The following is a 20,527-nucleotide window of genomic DNA, read 5'->3' on the forward strand; positions in this document are numbered from 1 at the left end:
ATATAATTATTATTTATATATATTTATATTTAAAAACAATAGCCGAAATATGAATATAAAATATAATTATAATTCAAGTGTAAATTTGTATCTATTTTATTTATTTATTTATTTTTTTTTTTTGTTACACATTTTTCTGAGGCATGATAGAATAAAATGTTAATTTTATTAATATTAATTTTGGGAGTTTAATTGGATTACAATGCCCACAAAAAAACGAAATGAAAATAAATCAAAAATTAAAAATAATAATAATAATAATATTAAATTAGTGGAATACATGAACCTAGTACATACATATGCAGTACAGATAACGAGGCACTAATCTCAGGAGAGTTTATATACAAAATTTATTATTTCTAGAATTTTTTAACCTTAAATAGGTGAGCTTTTGAAAAATCACAAAATAGATATACATTGGGATCTCTTATGCCTAATTTTGTATAAAAAAATATATATATATATTCTTAAAAATATATACATACAAATCTCTCAATTAATTCATAAAATATGCAATTTAAAGTTATTACAAACATTGTGTAACATATATATATTTCGACATTTATTATGGAAATTGGCCAAGTTATTGAAGTAGTTAAGCTTTATAACAATGATGCAACTTTTCAAGAGAAAAATTTGAACAATAATAAATAATTGAAATAAAATTTCATCAATCAGAAAACTCTTTACACTACTTTTGCGAAATTTATATTTTATATGTATATAATTACTGGAAAATATATTTTAATATTATTTTGTTGAATTCCATTCATTTGTATTTTTCTGTTCAACAATTTCTCTTTAACACTTACATGGAGATATGGATAAAATAAGCAGAAATCAACTGCCAAACAAATTTTTAAAAATGTTTTTCCTGACCTCCTGGCCACATTGAATACGCAAGAAATAGGCAGATTAAAAAAATATTGTGAAATAAATCGTAAACTTCTTCATAATTTTATACACTCAATAAAATGCTTCACATTCACTAGATAAAAGAAAATGGCAAATTGATATTGGTTCAATATTAAACACATCGTGGGAAATTTTTCAAACTCTAAACAGCTCAGCTGAAATGGAAAAAAAAAAAAATAAGGAAAATCATACATAAATGTATAAGCAATAAAAATAGTTAGAATACTGAGCAAATAAGAGATAATGTAAACGCTCATTTGATAGGCATATTATTTTGCCGTATTTGCCGTGAATCAAAATTCAAATTGGAATATATCGAAAATTCGCACAGATTTGCGCATTTGCCGCACTCTGATAGATTTGTTTGGCTAATCAAAACAAAATTTATAGCTCTCTGGCAGATTTGTTAGCAGCTGGCATTGAATTTGCTGTTATTCTGACGAATGAACATGTTCACATTCACATTTGCATTTGCATTCGCATTCATTCAAAATTATTTAGTATCGCCGCTGCTCCAATTGCAGCATTTGTTTTTAATTTCCAAAAACTTTTGCGTGTTGCGAAAAGTTAATTTAAATAATGAGCCGAATGTGCTGCAAGTTAATGGAAGACAGAAAGAGAGAGAGCGAGAGAGAGAGAGAGAGAGAAATAAAGCATAGTTTTTCCAATCAATCTAATTACAAGCGCACATGCTTTTAGCTAACGTGGCTAACGGGGCGTATACATTTCATGATTTATTCCACAGTTGACCAGCTCTGAATGCGATTTGAATCTGCATCATTTTTTTTAAACATTTTTTTTATTTTTATTTTTTATTGGGTCACCACAAATGTTTCAATTTGCTTGTGGCGCATTAAAGCTCAAACATATTGCAATCATGCTTCAACGCGCTGAAAGTTGACATAAAAAAAAAAGGAAAACACTTTTTTTTATATATACCCTGTAATGATATGAAATAGATAAATAGGATATGCTGAAGTAGCTTCTTTATTTATTTATTTATTTTATTTAATAGTTTTACCTAGCCTTTTCTCTTCTCATTTTATATCATCTCGTTTCATCTTCATTTGGTCTCATCTGATCCATTCTATTCTCATTTTATTTCATCTCGAGTTTAGTTTAAACTGTTCCTTTCCACTTGTATCCACTCTACTTTTAGTGCCTTCCCTAGTCTAGCTCTACCTAGGCTACTCTCGTCTTACTCTTATCCATCGAGTCTAAGCTAGGCTCATCATCATCTCATCTAATCTTACCCACGCTCACCCTGTCTCATCTTGTTTCATTCACTCTCATTCTGTCCCATTTGTCTGCTCAAATCAACTCTAGTCTCCAGTGCAGTCTCATCTCGTTCCCCTATGAGGTATCTGCCTGTCGTTCCCTTGTTATCTCAGGCACACGCCCCATGCTTTACCGTTGAGCTTTTATTAAATGCTCACAGCACGTGAGTAAATTGAAAATCAAATATGAGCGAGCTCAGTTAAAGTGCCAGTTGCAATAATATTTTTATATCAGCGCATTTTTATTTACTACGGCCCGTGGCCGACCCGAGCGGGCTGTGGCACACGCAACATAAATATGCTCAGATGACGGCTGCAGCTGAGCTCTGCCAGCAGCAATACAATGAATTAAAGTAATCAAATGAGAGCGGCAGCTGGAAGAGCTGAAAGTGTAAAGTCCTCATGTTTTCTGTAGTTACCCTATTAAAAGTGATGTAAGAGTGGTTGAGGGTTACAGCTTTGCTAGAAGATACCCAGTTGTTAATTTGAAAATATAATATGCCTATAATATTTACACAAATAAATTCAATATATTACAATTAAAGTTCATTTAAATAAATGAGCAAACTTTTAAATAACAATATTTAAAAATGTAATATAATATATAAAAAATATAATAATAATAATAAAAAAACAAATTAATTTTGTTCTCATCGATTTTAATATAATAATAATAAAAATGAACTTAGATGGAAAAAAATAATAATAATATTGATTGTATCGATTGTGTTCTAGACACTAACTTCTTTTGTTTAATTAATAAATTCAAAAAAATTAAATTAATTAACAATTAATTAAAAAAGAATAAAATAAATTAAAAAGTTAGAAAATAAATTAAAAATTATTTAAAAGAATTAAAAATTAATTTAATTAGCTAAAAATTAGACACTAAATAAAAAATAAAAAAATAAATTAAACAATCATTGATGACAATTAATGACTCAAATAACTATTGCCACAAGTGATGTTTCGTAAATATTTATAGCCACAATAAATAGTTCTCCACATATGATTTTTATCAGACATCATTATTAACGATTTCATTTCATTTTTTCTTGGCCTGTTCACAAATGTCTTACTAAATCCCAGCTAAAAGTCCTTTCGTTTATTCAGTAACATGGAAACCCGTTTATACCAAAAAACATAATATCATTATAATACATATTTAATGATCTTAAACAATTCCATTTATACTTTTGTTCTTTACGAAACTTCCATAAAAATCGAATACCTTCAGTAAGTTAAAGCTTCTGTTTCATTCCATTGTTGACTGCTTCAACAAATCCCTTTGACCCACTTGAAAACTGTCGGGGTATTTCTCTTATGCGCTTACATCGAGCTGTATGTAAGTGTATTAAAAATATCAATTAACATTTAAGAGTTTCCGCCCAATAGAATGCAATGCATGTATTTTCCTCATTTCCGTTCATGCTGCAGTCAAGTGTCGTTAATGCACACGCACAAATACATATGCACAGGTCCACTTATGCTCACTCATAGACACTTCTCTATCTCTCTCTCTCTCTCTCTCTCTCTTGAACACATACATGCTGTTCGCCTACTTGCTTAAAGTATTTCCATATATTATCGAGCGCAATTATTTGCTATAAAGCCGCAAAGCCAGCTACAAAAGGAATATACTGGACTTACGGTAGGGCGTATCCGACTGTGTAATGCTTGTTTTATAGAATTAAATAAATAAATTATTGGGGAAAGATTTAACAAGTATGATATCTAGACTACTTACTTAGGAGGGTATATCATAATTTTACGTAAGAATAATATTGAAATGATTATAAAATATTTAATATTTATATAATATATATATATATTTTTGTAAATATGCTAATTTAGTTTTTATGCGTTTTAAAATTTATTTTCGTAAAAAATCTTAAAAAAAGAAATATGTAAATAAATTAATAAATAAATAAATTAAAAAAAAAAAAAAATATATATATATATATATAAAATAAATAAAATTAATAAATAAATAAATAAAAAAAAAATATATATATATATATAAAATAAATAAAATTAATAAATAATTAAATAAATAAAAATAAATAAATAAACAAATAAAACAATAAATAAGTAAATAATAATAATAATAATAATTAATGCGCTAGCAGACGTAAATATATATAAATTTTCACATAATATATGTATATATTTCTTTTTATCTTATTGTTAATTAATTATATATAATCATTTATACTTGAGGGCAGAGTAAGATCTCAGCTACTGTTCAAGAGTTGTGCAACATATAGAAATACAGACTACAGTCGACTGTCGCAAATGATTCATTCGCTCCCACCAATATGCCCTCTTCACTCAGTGTGAGCGAGCATTGGGAACTGAGCTCGCACGCTTCCAGATGCGTGCAATCATTATGAGAACAAGAGTAGAGAACACAGGCCGCAGACTATAGTCGCAATGGCTGCACATTGTATTAAGGAATGAGGCCAGAGCAGGAGTTGAATGCGTTCCACATGTGCTCAGAGTCAGAGTCGATTCGAGTTGAGTCGAGTCGTAGTATATTTGTATTACAATTTAATTAGTAAATTCTAGAGAAATTGGCAGGCGACATGCCAGTGAGGTAATTCCCAGTGTCAGCAGGAGAAAGCTCGAGTTTTTTTTTACTCGAATTAGCCACAGTCATATAGAGTTCGCTCTATTTGCATGTATATCCGTGTTTGTATGTGTGTGTGTGAGTGTGTTAATGTGTGTGTTTGTGAATAACAAAGCATTTTGCTGTTCGGCACTTGTCATTTGTGCGCCACAATTGTCTTTCACATTCTTGGCCCGGTTTCGATTTGCCTCTCTCTCTCTCTGTGTGTGTGTGTGTGCCTGTCCAACGGGATATTGGGTATAATTAGCACTCTGTCAATGCGAGCTGTTGTTTGTTTGCGTGTATGTGTGTTATTTGTGCTTGTAGTTTGCAATAGCAATCTAATTGGGTTTGAGCTCAATGCATTCCTTTTCATTCGTTTTATGGCACACTTCCTCTTCCTGTGCCCAAATGTCCTTTGCCGTGCATTGAACCTTTTTTATTATCTTTCGCCTCTGTGAAGTTGGTAAGGGCTAACATTTCTGTTGTGTTAACAGTGCTGCTGCTGTGGATGCTGTTTAGCACTGTTAACTTGCAGAGAGAAAAGCTTTTGCTATTTTGGTTGGTGTCTTGACTAATGTTGGACTGAGGCCACTGTTAAAGGAGTGTCAATTAATCGGGTGCTGAGGCAACTGGTTAACAGTGTCTTGGGATTTGCGAGATTACATTTGCTTTTGGGACAAGTTAGCTTAGCAAAGAAACAATGTAAATAATTTTGATTTCGATCTTGTTTCGGGTATGGTATAAATAATAAAAATTGTAGTTAAAATTCAATATTTTAAAATCACAAGTACAATGTAAACATAAAATAATATTTTAAATAATATTAATACAAATATAATAATTATAAAAGGCCAAATGAAAATGAGTTATGTGTCAAATAAATTTTAACTAGTTTTTTTTATGAATTATATCTATTTAATCATATTTGTATTTATTTATTTGTATTCATATTTAGCTTGAAAAGAATATTAATTTACACATTCATTTATTTTTATTTATTTATTTATTTTTTTGTGATTAAATCTACTATAACAATAATTATTAACAGTATCAAAAGGCTCGTTTCCGCTTTTGAATTGTTTAATGTGTTTGATAGTTGCGCCCGATATGTGCCGCACAGCACGATTCACTGATTTCTGAATTAATTATAAGTCCGCAAATGAATGCGATGCGAGTGCTAAGTGTTTCCATTTAAAGCGGTTGCAGTTTAATGAGCTGCATTACGAGCGCGAATTGTTTTCATTCCTGTGGCCATTAACTGAATATTCCATTGGGCAGGAGGCATGCATATATTATGCGCACATGACTGTAAATCGATGCACATGTTAGACCATATATGTTGACCTTTATGTATGTATATGTGTATATATATACATACATGAGAAATTATGCCGTTTCGAGTTTTGCTTAACGATCTGGCGACAGCTTCGCTCGCAGCGAAATCAAAATCCGAGTCGCTGTCTTCACTGACCCAGTTATATTTGTAAATTGAAATTTTATTTTCTTTCGTTACGCACACACACACACACACACACTGGCACTCACTCACACACACACACGCACACTTGGGCACCCTCATCAAAAGGCATATAAAAAATGTTTATTTGCCATGACACGAAGGCAACTCTGGCCACGCTCTGCCTCTCTCACTCTCTCTCATGCTCTCTCTGTCTACTCATATCAGTTTAATTTGCCACAGCCACACACGCACACACTCACATACTCACATGGACACACATCTCATTCACTCTCGTTGTTTTAATACCCTGAAGCAAAAGGTTTTTTGGACGTAATTTTGGGTATATTATTATTGGGCTAATGCTTGTTGTAGATAAAAAGAAGGCGTGGCAGTCTGCATGCATCGTATCTGTATGTATATATATTTAGGCATTACTCAGAAATTTAATCAGCTGTATTACAAGTTCCGAAAATCATAAATAATTATGTTGCTGTCATATGAAATTATTAATTATCTTCTACGAAAATACAAATTCAGTTTTTATAGTGAAAATTCTTTGATGATGAAGCTCAGTATGTTCTCTTAGTAATAATTTGTTTAAAGCTGATAAAGTATGTCAAGTAAATTTTTTGGAAATTCGTTTTAAAAATTTTTTTTTTTTTTTTTTAAATGCTACAAATGCCATTTTTTTTTATTTATTTTTATTTATTTATTTATTTTTTTTTTGTTAAGAATTTAAGAAGAATAAATTTGAGTATATTAGTCGGATAAGCATCGTACGACTTTAGTTTTAATCATAAAGAAAATATTTAACATCAAGAGAGAAGTGCATATAAATATAATATAATATAATATACAGATATTATTTTGTATATACATATTTAACTATATTTCCGATTCTGCTTGATAGAAACAAACTCTATCAGTCTCTCTTTCTTTCTCTCTCACTCAGTCTTCCTTTATCTGTGTGTCCCTTTATTTCTGTCTCTCTCTCTCTCTCTCTCTCCCTTTATCAGTGTGTCCCTTTATTTCGGTCTCTCTCTCTCTCTCTCTCTCGTCTTCGCTGTTTTTTTGACTCTGTATGTAACTCTATATCTTACTGTGTCTCTCTATCCTTCTCTCTGTCTTTCTTCCTCCGTATCTATTTCTGCGTCTTTCCTTGTCTCTCCCTCTCCCACTTTCTCTCTTCTTCCTTCACACATACTCTCTCTCTCTCTCTATCTCTGTCTTTCTTGCTCCCTCTCTCACTTTCCCTCTCTATCTCCCTCTCTCTCTCTCTCTCTTTCCCTCTAATTCAGGGTATCTTCTGGTTCATCATCGTCTTCCTCTTATTGTTCGTCTGTTCATAAGTTTGCTGTTGTTAATGTTGTTGTTGCTGTTGTTGTTGTTGTTGTTGTTGTTGGCGCTTGGCACTTAATGGAATTTGCCGCTTATGCGTTACGCATGCCGGGCATTATCCTTGCTTCCTTCGTCTGCATTCCGTTTCCGACAAAATGCGAGACGCGCTCCTTTACGTTGCCTGCATCGCCGCTCAGCGTTTGGCACACACACACGCACACACACACGCACACATATTTCTTAAAAGCCGTTGACTTGCTGCCTCTTTGGCAAGAATTTGTTGTTCTTTTCTCTCTCTCCTTTTTTGTTTGCGCTTTTGTTTTCCGACTTGCGTTCGTCTCGGCTTTTGCGTGTGAGTCCTGCTTCTTGCCTGCTTCAGCTTTGATTGCTAACAAGATTTTATTGGTTGCTCTCACACAGTCTAATTTACTTATGCAACTTGTCTATAAATACATACATATATATGTGTGTGTGTATGCTTATCTGTTGCTGTCGCTGTTGTCAAAAACTTAATCGTATTCATCGGATTTATAATGTCAAACATATGCTTGCTCTACGATAATATCTGTGCATTGCTGCTGCTGTTGACATCCTCAACTGTTTTCCTCTTTCGACTGCTCATATCAATTTCCATGCGCCCCTGAAGCTATGCAATACGAAATTTGACGCAATCGAGCAGCAGCAGCAGCAGCAGCAACAGAGTCGACAGTTGTCTTCGATGTGTCTCAACTGTCTTTGGCTCGTGTTTGATACTTGTTGATGCTGACAAAATGAGCATATTAGTTTTGTGCAGCATGCAATTGCCTGTGCATATGGCTGTTCTTTTCTTTTCTCAACCACAACTGGCGGCTATTAGCACAGGAATTGGTAATTGATAATTTATGCGGCATGAAAATTGTTTATTGATGTTGTTTTGCCTTTAGAGCTGGCAGGAAGTATTAAATTAATAGGGATGCAGTAGACAAAATTTAAATGTTTAATATATAAAGGAAACCCATATTAAGATAGAGTCTTCCAAAATCTTAGAAAAAAAAAAAAAAAAAAAAAAAAAAAAAAAAAAAATTACTCATTAAACTTAAAGATATTATCGATTTTTTTTCGAAAAAAAAAAAATAAATAAATAAAAATAACAATAATAATAATAAAAATAATAATAATAATAATAATAATAATAATAAATAAATAAAATAAAAATAATAATAGCAATGACAAAACTCACGAAAGTATAATGAAATAAAATCAATAAAAATAATAAAATAAAAAATTAAACAAAATATTTTCAAACTAAGTCACTGGGATAAATTTATACTTCGTATCTTAAAACATTAAAAAATCAACAAAGATCAATAGTAATTGGATTAAACCTTACATTATTTTATATAGAGCTCCCTTTGATGTTCAGCACTATCATAAGTCGTGTTGGCATTGAGTTAATGCAGCTTAGGAGCATTTGGATGCCAAATTTTTGTTATTCTTCAATAATGGACTTTTTTTTTAATTCAATAATGTGTGCAAATGGCTTCCCCTTGGCATCAACCCGTTGAGTTAAGACTGTCAAGAGATTCTCTATTGGAATTAAGTCCGGGCTGCTTGCTGGAAACTCTAAATATGGAATTCCTGAAACAGAGTTGAACTGTAATTCTGTTAAAGAGTATTAAGCATTCGTCTGCACTCACCTGCCAGGTAGTCGCTCGTTTTTATCTCGTTTAATAATCGGCCGTCTAGTCTGCATGCTACAAAATATATGTTTTCTTTTGTACTGCCTGTGGCTCTCTCTCTCTCTCTCTCTCTCCCTCTCTCTCCCTCTCTCTCCCTATCTCTCTCTCTATCTGCTGGAAATCCAATACTCTAGCCATTTGTATTCGAGCTGGCTTGAGGCGCAGGGAAACCGGATAGCACTCACATGTCTGTCTGGCGCTTAACAATACATTCTGCATACCCTGTAACGTGACGAGGGGCGTTTAGTGTGTTTGGATATGCTAAGTTTTTATTGCAAATATTTTGCTACTTGTGGAAAATCTTTTTACAGTCCAGCAGGGTGAATAGCTGCTTTTCCTCTCTGCACTGAGAACTTATACTCATTGTGGCATTCGCTTGACTCTTGATAGTTACCTCTAGGAAATGTATAAAAAGAAGAAGCAGAAGAAAAAAGAAAATAAATAAATAAGTAAAATGGAAGCAGCAGCTTCCCTTTGTGCAAATGGGAAAAAACCCCAAGTGAACTGGCACAATTTAAATGCGTATAATTCCAGCATGTCCTGTGCAGGAGCAGGAAGCAGCCAGTCAGCCAGTCAGCCAGCGAAGCGGCAAACAAATGTAGTCGGAGACCGAGGCCAAAGTCGAGGCTTCGTGGTCAGTGGCTGCAATCACAGTTCTTCTGGCAGCAGTCGTTACACAAAGATAATTTCAGATTCCATTACAAAACACTTTACTAGTTGGCCAGAGACCTACTATTTCATATGGCAAACTCTCTCTATCTCTCTCTCTCTCTCTCTCTCTCTCTCTCTCTCTCTCTCTCTCCGACTATTGCAGCTGTTGCTGTTGAGGCTTTCCCTATTTCCCTTAGATCCCAAAAATGTCATGCAATTAAACAATTTTTATTCGGATGCTGCGCGTGCATGAAGAAATCTAAATTTTAGATTAAAAACCTTATTTAAATATCTTGCACAAAATATGCAAAATCTAATTAATTTAGAATTGTTGTATATTTTGTAAAAGCCAAAGGATAATATACAAATAATTAGTAGTTTTAGGATGCCATAAATTTGAAAATTCATAAAAATAAAATTTAATATAAAATTCTCTATAAATAACTTGTATAACAAAACAAAAAAAAAAAAAAAAAAAAAAAAAAAAAAAAAAAATTAATGTATCATAAAATCATATGTGGCAAAGTTGAATAAATAAAAGTCCACTTTGTGATATGAATGTAATTTTTTGGCAATCATAAAAAAAAAAATAAAATAAATAATGAAAACAAATTTATTAAATATTTTTATTATTAAATATTTTATTCTTTTACAACCAATACAAATATAACATTTATACTATTTACAGAATGATGTAAAAATTAATATTTAAAATAAAATGGAATATATATATTTATAAACATTTATTTATAAAATTTATTGCATTTTAGCATTGTTAGCAAACAATTCATTTTATTTCCTGGCCTCTTAATGTAAATATATATTTATTAAAAACCTCAGCTGTCAGTTTTTGACAGTTGTATTTAAATACGATTAAAAGCCGCAGTGTTTGATTATTAACAGATATTAAATTATAGCTCAATAATACTATTTTCATGACTCCTTGAACGTGAGCGCATTTCATTTTAGAAAGCCGTAAAGTAATTAAAATATTAAAATTTACAACATTGATCTTCTCAAACGCTTCCCCTTCATACCCAACTTCCCCAGCTTCTCCGGCAGTCGCAACAAATCAAAAAATTCTTTGCTGTGTACCAAACTTGCTCCATGCAGTTGCCCCTGCAAGTGTTATACGACTTCAACTGTATGCCAGCTGGCATGCCAGCTGTTATATTGCTTCTCCAGCGCACGCAAACAAGTGTTTGTTCCATTCATGAATTGTCGCTCGCCGAGTAACCCACTGGCCCCGATTCGCACTGCCTGAACGAAGTGTGAACTGTGCTACTCACTCGAACTTTTTAGCACACACAGCCCCGTTAGAGAAGTTCGTGCTGCAGACGAAGCAGCACGCACGACTCGTTCGTTCGGCCGCCAATTTGGCTTTGAGGCGCTGAAGCATCGCTGTGGACTCCTCAGTTGCACGCCGGCCCTACAACGATGCAGACGCGCCTTCGGCAGCTGGACATAAAAAATAACAGTTATCGCTTAACAGCTTAAAGTGAACGCCCGAACATCAATGCGGTTACCACTGGGCTAGCTAAGTGTAATGTCTAACGGTTAATGTGAGTCGCAGCGAAAGCGAAAGTGCTCAATAAATAAATACATTTCATATGCTAAGAAATGTGAAAATGAATTAATTTATTGTGAAAATATAAATTCATATGAATTAAACTGGAATTCACAGTTAAAAGTGTGGTAAGCTGAGAATATGGAGGCAGAATATCTAAGAGGAGATCCCAAACGCCGCAAAATGGAAAATCTAAATTAATATAAAGAAATTGTGCTCATTTTTGTGTGGTATTTATTTGAATTGGTAAATTTGATGAAATATTGTTCAAGAAACAACGAATAGACTCTAAACTCTAATTAAAAATAAAAAATAAAAATAAATAAATAAAAATAACAAATACTATTTATGTTCCTCATTAATTTATGCAACGAAACATGCGACACAGGAAGAAAAATAACGTTATATGCTGCATTAAAAAATACTTGAACATAATGTTTTAACAAATATTTTGTTATGCGATATTTTAATTATGTTGCTAAAAAAAATCGTTTGCATTGTAATGTGCATAAGAAATTAATTTGAATATATAAACTTCTGAATATGTTGCTTTAAATGCTTACATTACAAAAAATAAAAATAAAATAAAAATAAAGGAAAAATGCATATACATATTTAAAATAAATAAATAATTATTACTTAAAAAGAAAGCTGACTAAAAACCAAATTAAAAAAAAAAAAAGAAATTGAATAAAGAATGGAATAAATAAATATATATAAAAAATATATATATATATATATATATATTTATTTTCATTCAAAAGCATGCGATGAGAGATAAAATAATAATAATAATACTTTTTTGCTTGCTGATAACAAATTAAAAAAACAAAATTTTGTTAATATTAACTTCTTAGTCAATTTTCCTTAAAGACCCAGTTAGCGGCTTCCTTTTAAGCCACTAAAGTATGAATTATAAATACAAATGCTTAGATAGCCGCCAGAGCAGAACTAATTCAATTAGCTTAATACACAAATAAATTCAAAGCTTCATTTTTTTTTTTTTTTTTTTTTTTTTGCATTTCCTTTTTTTCTCTGTGGCTAAGAAAGAGCTGGTCATGACGGTGTCACTTCAAAAGGGGCCCCAAACAAATATTAATTAATATAAATCTAAATAATTCTGTGCGCTTCGTCTGGCAAAAACTCTGGCTAAAGCGAAAGCGAAGGAAGAAAATAGCGAAAGTCAAAGAAAGTTTGTGCCTTGCTTTATGTTCTACCTTTAATTATAAGTTGTTTTTTAATATTTTTCAAAATGAACTTTGTCAAGTTGTTGCGCTGTTGGCCGCTGACTGGGCACTTTTTTTCTCCGTTGCTGTTTTCAAATTGAAAATAGGAAAAGTTCACTGTGGCTGAGGCTGGGAGACTGCAGGAGGCTGTGGAGGCTGGAGGCGTTGAAGTATTTTAATTAAAGTGCTGACAGTGGGAGAAGCCATCAAACTGATCGTCGTGCTGGCAACAATCAAACTGTCCTTTAGTTTCTATACTCATTTACGAAAGTGAAATGGGTATATTGGTTTTGTGAACTGTTTGTCTATCTGTCGAACACTTTTGCAGGTAGAGCCAGCGTCGAATTAGAATGTATCAAGATTTTCTCGGTTCGAACACTAGGGGCGTGGCAAATCAGAAAATGCATTTTGCTTAAATTATTATTATTATATTAATCTTAAATTTTGAAAATATAATAAACCTGACTAATCAAGCTCAATAAGATATTACAGATACATCTACATCCATTTCGGGGCGTGGCAAATGTATTAAAATTGTATATTTGTCATTTTTAGATATAGAAATAATACTAAAATGCCGATTAGGGGCGTGACAAATGGGAAAATTGATCAAGCTGCGTTCGGGCCGTGAATAAGTATTCTGCGGTCAATAACACCCGATTACAACATTTTTGCTTGTTGTTGGTCTACTTTTGATTACTTCTCTTGCCTGGAAAACAAGTTTTTCCTGTTGACTAACTTTTGGTAAACAACGGAAATTTTAGGCAGTCTTCCAAAATTTTTCCACATTTGAAATAATATGTATTTGCTTTCAAAGGGCCAAGAGCAAACGAAAGCCCAAATGGTTAGAAATTATGCAAAGCCGCTTGCCGTTGCTCATACGACACGTAGGCCACAGGTGTGCTCCGTAACGCCCGCTGATAAACTTTTTGGGGGGCGGCCTGTTGAGGCTAATGAACAAACGTCGACCGTCTCTCAGGCAATTAAAGTCATTTTAAACTAATTACGAAATTATGCAAAAATTTACCAAACATTTTCCAGCCTCATGCATGTACTTTGCAGCAAAAATCACAGGGCACGGCGGGCTCAGATAAAAGCAGAGTCAAGTTAACTGAGCGAACGAGTGTTGCCAGACCCAATAAAAATGAAATTATAATAAGGCTGTGCGTGTGTGCGTGTGTGCGCGTGTGTGTGTGTGCGTGTATCTGTGTTAAAATCTGCTATCCCGGCAGGAGCAGGAGCAGGAGCTGGAGCAGCAGCAACACGAGCAACAGCAACAGCAACAGCTCCAGCAGGATATTTAATTTCCTTGCTAGGGCAACAATCGCCTGTCTTTTGAAAATTGTATTTCCAGTTTAAGCCCATTAGCAATGGGAGCAGCTCTCAGCCGGCTGAACAGCCAGGATATAGGTTGGGCTTAACTCTGTCCAATAATTACAGGTGCCCCGGTCTCTATACAAATCTCCAGCTTAGCTGGCATTGTCATGTGTTCGGCTGTGTTTCAGTTTCACTCTCAGTTTAGTTGGTCACGTTCAGCGTGTGTGCCGTGATAACTACGCCCAGCCGCCCAAAGGGGCGGTCCTTGACACATTGTCGTACGGGCCCTGACTGACCTTTGCTTAATTATAACGGCATCCCATCTATTAATGAAGCAGAGCAGCTCGTTACGCATTTATCATATGCCCTTTTGGCCACATGAATCTGCAGCTCTTTCACAGATAGTTTTATATTTCCCATCAGCAATTTCTTTTGGGAGTCAATTCATCAAGTGGGAGCTGCATCGTCTTCAGTCACGTTAAACAGAAGTTTTCAGCTTGAGACTCGAGCATTAAAATGCGATTTGGCATGCATGGCGTATGCAATATATTTTCCAGAGATCTGCAGCAGAAACACCAGCAGCAGCACCAGCAGCAGCACCAGCAGCAGCAGCAGCAGCTACAGCTGACTCGAATGATAAATGTCTGGTATAGTAAATTTTGCACCATGAATCTGGTGCTGCCATTGGCAAAGCCGTAAAGTAAAACGAATATGTGGATGGTTTTTATAAGTTACTAATGATTTATTACGGCATACTATTCTCAATTGTAGCCACTGAAATATCTGGCGTTGTATTCAAATTTAAATCAACCTTTGAATAACTTGAGTTTTTGCCTTTTTAGCTGTTCGCCCTTTGGCCGGGCAAAGTTTTTCTTGGCTACAAATCTTACACCTGGCGTTTCTCATTTCCTGTTGCCGAGCCAAAGGAATGGCTGCCCTTAAATCTCTCATTTGACATCGATAACTAAAGGCGAAAGGAAGAAAAAAATGAGGAAAAGTTGCCTTCACGAATTTTTAAGTCGTTTTATTTAGCGTCACTTGAGTTGGAGCTTTGAATAGAGATTTGATGCTAAAACTTTAATTTTTTATAAAGCATTTAATGGTGTCCTTGCCGTGCTTAAAGCTGATCTAGATGTTGATAATAAGAGTTTAGAAATAGATGTTGATAATAAAAGATTAGAATTTCAAGTCTCTAAGCGGCTTTTGACAAGTATTTTTCATGGCTTAAATATATATATATTTATATATATGTATATGCGTAATTATATATATTCCTTTTACCCTTTTGGGTATTATACAGGCTCAAATTGAAAATAAATTAAATTGAAAATTGATCAGCTTCATACTTAGTGTTGCATGAGTGCCTAGAGAGATTAAGTTTTCATCCAAGGCGACTTGGCACTGCAGCTCCAAGCTCTCTCAGCCCATGCACATGAACTAGGAGAAGACCAACCTCAACCATTGACCTAAAGCTTCAATGTCTTAATCATTTCATAAGCCTAACCCGAATTTACTACACTCTACATTTTTTTCACTTAAAAAAAGATTTATCCCATGTAAGAATGTTTTATAAATTTTAGAATATATTATATATATGTTTAATTATATATATTATATGTATGTTTAATTGTCTGCTTAGCTTAAGTTGCCTAAGTTAACATGTAAAGTTAACATATAAAATTAATGTCTAAAGTTAACATATAAAGTTAACATGTCTGCCCAATATCCAAGTCAATCGAGCAGTTAACCTTTTAATAATATACTGCTGCATATACATATAATAACCCAGCAATTGAAAGCAGTTTAACATTTTAAGCTATTTCTGCTTTTACTGCAATTCAATTTCCAAATGCTTTTATTAGCTCACGCAATACAGTTATATCTCTCAACGGTTATATTAGCATATCTCAATTCATTTACATATTTAAAGCCTATAAGCTTCTCATAAATAACTATCTATAAATAAAGTAAACACTAATGCTTGTAAGAGTTAATTATGTTCCTTAAACTCTGGCGGGCACTTTGCCTATTTGCATCAGTTTGTCATTGTCAGGAATGTTGGCCGAGTCCATTTGGCATCTACTGGCATCTAATTGCATTTTAATGCACTATAATTAATTACAAATTTTGGATTTGAGCAATCCCTCTCTCTCTCTCATTCTCTCTACCTCACTCACATCTGAGCAGCAAATGCTCAATTTTGTTTCACTTTAGCATTTCTCGAGTTTTGATTTAAAAATATGTATACAAAAGCAAAGCCACACACATTTCTTGCTCAGAAAATTAATTTGATAAAAATAAATACTCGTATGGCTGAGGAGTGTTGCTCGTGAAAGTCAAACATCATGTGTCGTGTGTCGTGTGGCAGCCGAAAGCTAATTAATTATGCCGCATGCAGCTTGGAATTATAGCTGAAATAATTAAATGCCCCTAATGAGCCACCGATCCACCGCACGCAGGCCAACCACAGCTTGCCAGAGAGGAGAAGCGTTAATTTATTTATGGCCCAAGAGGAAAAGGCCTTTAAAGCCCATTTACAATTCGCATTCGCATCAGGCCTTACCTGTTGCCCAGACACGCCATAAATTCTCATGAGTCAAATAATTAGAAAATCAAATAGTTGCTCGCGCAAGCAAATGCTGACAGAGTGTGCAGCGGGAAGGGGCGCGGCTGGTAATGCTGGGAGGCAGTGGGTGGCGCAGGCGTAGGTCCAAACGACGTTCTGCGGAAACGGGAATAGCCAAGCTGCGTTCAACTTCAACTCGAGCAAAGTTCTACGCTCGCTGCATGGAATAAGCAAACGATGAGGTTGTGCAGTTCCAGAGGAGCAAATCTCCTTGTGCCTGGCCGGTGGATTTTGTTAATTGAGAAATAGAAAGAGAAATAAATATAAATATTTGTAGATGTTAATCAACATTTATTTAATTTAATTGTGGGATATTAGACAAAAGGAGGTTGGGCTGTCAGGTAAAAGTTTTTTATGGAAATAAAAATAAATTATGTAATCAATATAATGAAAACTCTCGTTAAGTAAAAAGAGTTTAATGTAGGCAATACTCCCTTTCGATTGTCATATAAATATAGAAACTCAGTAGCATCCGGTTATAACGACACTCAAGGGACCGTCGTTATACCCGTATAAGTTTGCTCATAAAAGAATTCTCGACCGAATTCTACTATATACATAAATATATAATATATAAATGTATGACTTATACATGTGTATGTATATAAAAACTATAGTAAGGTAAGAGTATTATTAAATTAAATTATGTAATGAATTTCGTGTTGAATAATTTACTACGAAAAATCTAGATATTGGAAAATGGCATTCATTGGACTGAAGTTTTTGTATTATACTTGTCTCCAAATTTAATCAATGTCCAAATGGACATTTTCTTATAAGTCTTGTAATATTAACATATTTGGAGTAAATATTAAATATTTGCAATCAGGAAAATTTAAATATAAATGCTGTTAAACATTTCGTTTATTTTAGTCGTCAGCTAAACATTTTGTTAAATTAAAAAAAATATATATATAATAAATATAAAAAATTTAAATAAAAATCTGGGCAGTCTTTAAATGAATTCCGTATTTCATTCAAGAGCTATTCATTTATATTTATATATTATGAATATGCCCACAATTTTATATGTACTACCACTTCCTAATATCCAAATTATTCCCCAAATTTACAAATACTTAAATTGGGAACACACTTAAGTTTTATGTAGACTGTCTGAGTTGAGGTTTATGTTTGCTTCTCGCCAAATGCTGAGAGTGAAACTTGTCAAGCGTGGCTGCGATTCACGCCTCGCCGTTCACGTATTTATATACATCAAGTTCAGAAACTAGGGGAAAAAATAAATAAACAACGGGTAAACTAACCAACAAAAATTTGTGAGTTGACTGCTGCAACACGCAAAAGTTTTGGCATACTTCGCAGCGGTGGAAACTTTGATGATTAAGTCAATTTGATGTGGCAGCCAAAAGGTGGCTGTCAGAGCCGCCCAGAGAGCCGTGGCCTCGTCTGCAATTCGTTCCACTGCCAGCATTTTGACCCGCTTTAAAATGTGTCCATGAAGCGTGGCTAAAAGCAGAGTCAGCCCAACGTCAGATAAACGCCACTAATTATGCAATTAATGTTTGCAGTAGCTGGCTCCACTTTTTGTGTTTGTATGTGTGTGTGTGTGTGTGTGTGCGTGGGATGGCCCGCAGCTTTACGAGCTCTTTTATGGACTCTACCGCACTTTTTTTGCCCAGATACTCGGATGTTGTTTTATTGCAATGACCAGTGCTTAATTTTAAATTGTTTTTAGATAAGCTTTAATTGAGTTCGCTGAGCCAAAAGTTAAATGGAGCTTTGGCTCTTGTCTTGTCTTGTCTCACTCCTTCCCGGCCAACTGCGGCTCGATGCGACATATAATATTAGCAATTTAATACGATGCCCGGCGAGAAGAGAAAACTTTTCAAAGAGGCTGCGCGGCCACGACTCGAGTCCAAAAATATATATTATTAAAAGCTCAACTCAGTCGGGTTGGGGCAGGGCATATCGCATCAAATTCATGTCATAAAACGTAATGAAAACAAATGCCGCACACAAGAGGCAACAAAATCACGGCACGGCACACCAAATTGATGGGCCGCAGTCAAATTAAAGCACACTTGAGGATGTCGAATTAAATACGTGTATATTTACATGAATTCACATACATATATGTATATATATTTATGTGTGTGTGTTGTCAGATATATGTTTTCCTTTTGTTCGGCTAGCGGCTATAGCCGTAAATATGCCAGCTCGCTATTTATTAGTCGCAGGCATACAAAAATATATTGTAGATGTGTGTATTAAATATATAAAGCTATAAAATATTTAGTACTTAGTTTTGTGCACTGTGCATGTGTGTGTGTGTGCTGCGAATAAAAGCCTGCTGGAATGCTAAGCATTCTCGAAAACGTCAGACAATAGACACTGTGGTAATGATCTTTTTGTTGCTCATATCCAGGCGTAATTCAGGGGAGTTGGCAACCCAAAAAACACACAAAAAAAAAAGAAACAAACAAAAAGAAAAAAAAAATATACCAAGAGCCAGCAACGTAAAACAAGAACAAATAAACAAAAGCATGAACACACACACATGCATACATAAGCACACTCTAACATACTCTTCACACACACCCACACACTCACACACATATGTCAATTTATTTGCTTGTTTTTGTCATGACTTTGCGCTTTTGGTTAGCACAGAAAATAAATATAACAAGTAAGAAGGCTCCAGTCGAGACTGCTCGACTAGGAGATACCCTGAACCCTCCAAACTGATATTCTAATCATTCTGGACTTCTATTATGCACACATACATACACATGCACGTATAAGCACGCGCTCTGTAAACTGCGCAGCTAGCAGCGGCTGCGCTTGGGCTGCACTGCAGTGTGAGAATTTATTTGTTGAATAATTTCTTTTGTAGACATACGATCCTAATAAAACTTTTAGAGCGTAATCATGTAGCTAAAATGTGTGTCCATTCCAAAGCACAAGTCTCTAGTACTTGAAATGCGTTTTTTACAAATTGGGGGAGAAGGGGGCGTGGTATCCAAAATCTGTAAATTACAAAATCTTTGCATCTACTAACTTTATATACAACGCAAATTTGAAGTCTCCAGGTCTACAAATGTTCAAATTAAGCTGAAAAAACAATGTCGATTTTTCGATTATTCTCGATAAAAAAGTTATCGGACGAGTTATCGAAAAAATAAAGCAAACTTGTACTGCCTATGGTATACACGAGTATGCATGCCAAATTTCAGCTCTCTAGCTCTTATATCTTCTGAGATCCTTTTGCTCATACGGACGGACGGACGGACGGACGGACGGACGGACGGACGGACGGACGGACGGACGGACGGACGGACAGACGGACAGGGCTATATCGACTCAGCTCGTCGTGCTGATCAAGAATATATATACTTTATGGGGTCTGCGATGATTCCTTCTGCCTGTTACATACTTTTCACAAAACCATTATACCCTGATTTCCCATTTTCAATGGGTTCAGGGTATAAAAAGGACGTTCGCTTTTTGGTTTAAATATGCTTTTTATACATACATATATATTTTATTTTCTATATATATGTACTATTTTGTGGGTTCACAAAGCAAGCGGATTATTATTTTGTAGCCGAACTCAACAATTCAGCATTAAAACAAAGCAAAGTCAAACTGCATCTGTGAATTCAACTGCGCATAGTTTTAGCTCGTGACACGTGCCGCACATTTTAATCGGATTTATGCCTCGTCCACCTTATGGCCATTTAACTGTGGCCACCTTTTGCGCCTCTCTCACGTTGGCGGAACTCACAAATTGCTCGACTTAAATGAAGAGTTTACATTTTATGCCCGCTGGCAGAGATTTAAGAGCAGCTGCTGACTTAAATT

At 34.3% G+C, this 20,527-nt stretch overlaps 1 protein-coding gene and 1 long non-coding RNA gene across 7 annotated transcripts in view; one reads left to right on the forward strand and one right to left on the reverse strand.

Annotated features, from left to right (window-relative positions):
- The window catches only part of mtt (mangetout), a 151,754-nt gene that overhangs the window by 65,925 nt on the left and 65,302 nt on the right, over positions 1-20,527 (forward strand). The window contains exon 1 of one of the 6 annotated variants that reach the window (XM_089472199.1): positions 10,415-11,664. The exons of 3 other annotated variants lie outside the window; for them this stretch is intronic. The gene's annotated coding sequence lies outside the window, so the exon portion shown is untranslated. Of the gene's footprint in view, positions 1-10,414; positions 11,665-20,527 lie in introns of those variants that run through there. 2 more of the 6 variants (XM_089472200.1, XM_089472201.1) reach the window with 2 other exon arrangements.
- On the reverse strand, positions 14,798-15,365 carry LOC149268594 (uncharacterized). The gene is made up of 2 exons (XR_016270669.1): positions 15,118-15,365; positions 14,798-15,043 (listed from the first exon to the last, which is right to left on the reverse strand). It is a non-coding gene; the product is annotated as an uncharacterized LOC149268594 (long non-coding RNA).

Source organism: Drosophila arizonae, chromosome 5, assembly GCF_054131065.1.
Source record: "Drosophila arizonae isolate 15081-1271.41 chromosome 5, UAZ_ARI_1.0, whole genome shotgun sequence".
NCBI classification, from domain to species: domain Eukaryota; kingdom Metazoa; phylum Arthropoda; class Insecta; order Diptera; family Drosophilidae; genus Drosophila; species Drosophila arizonae.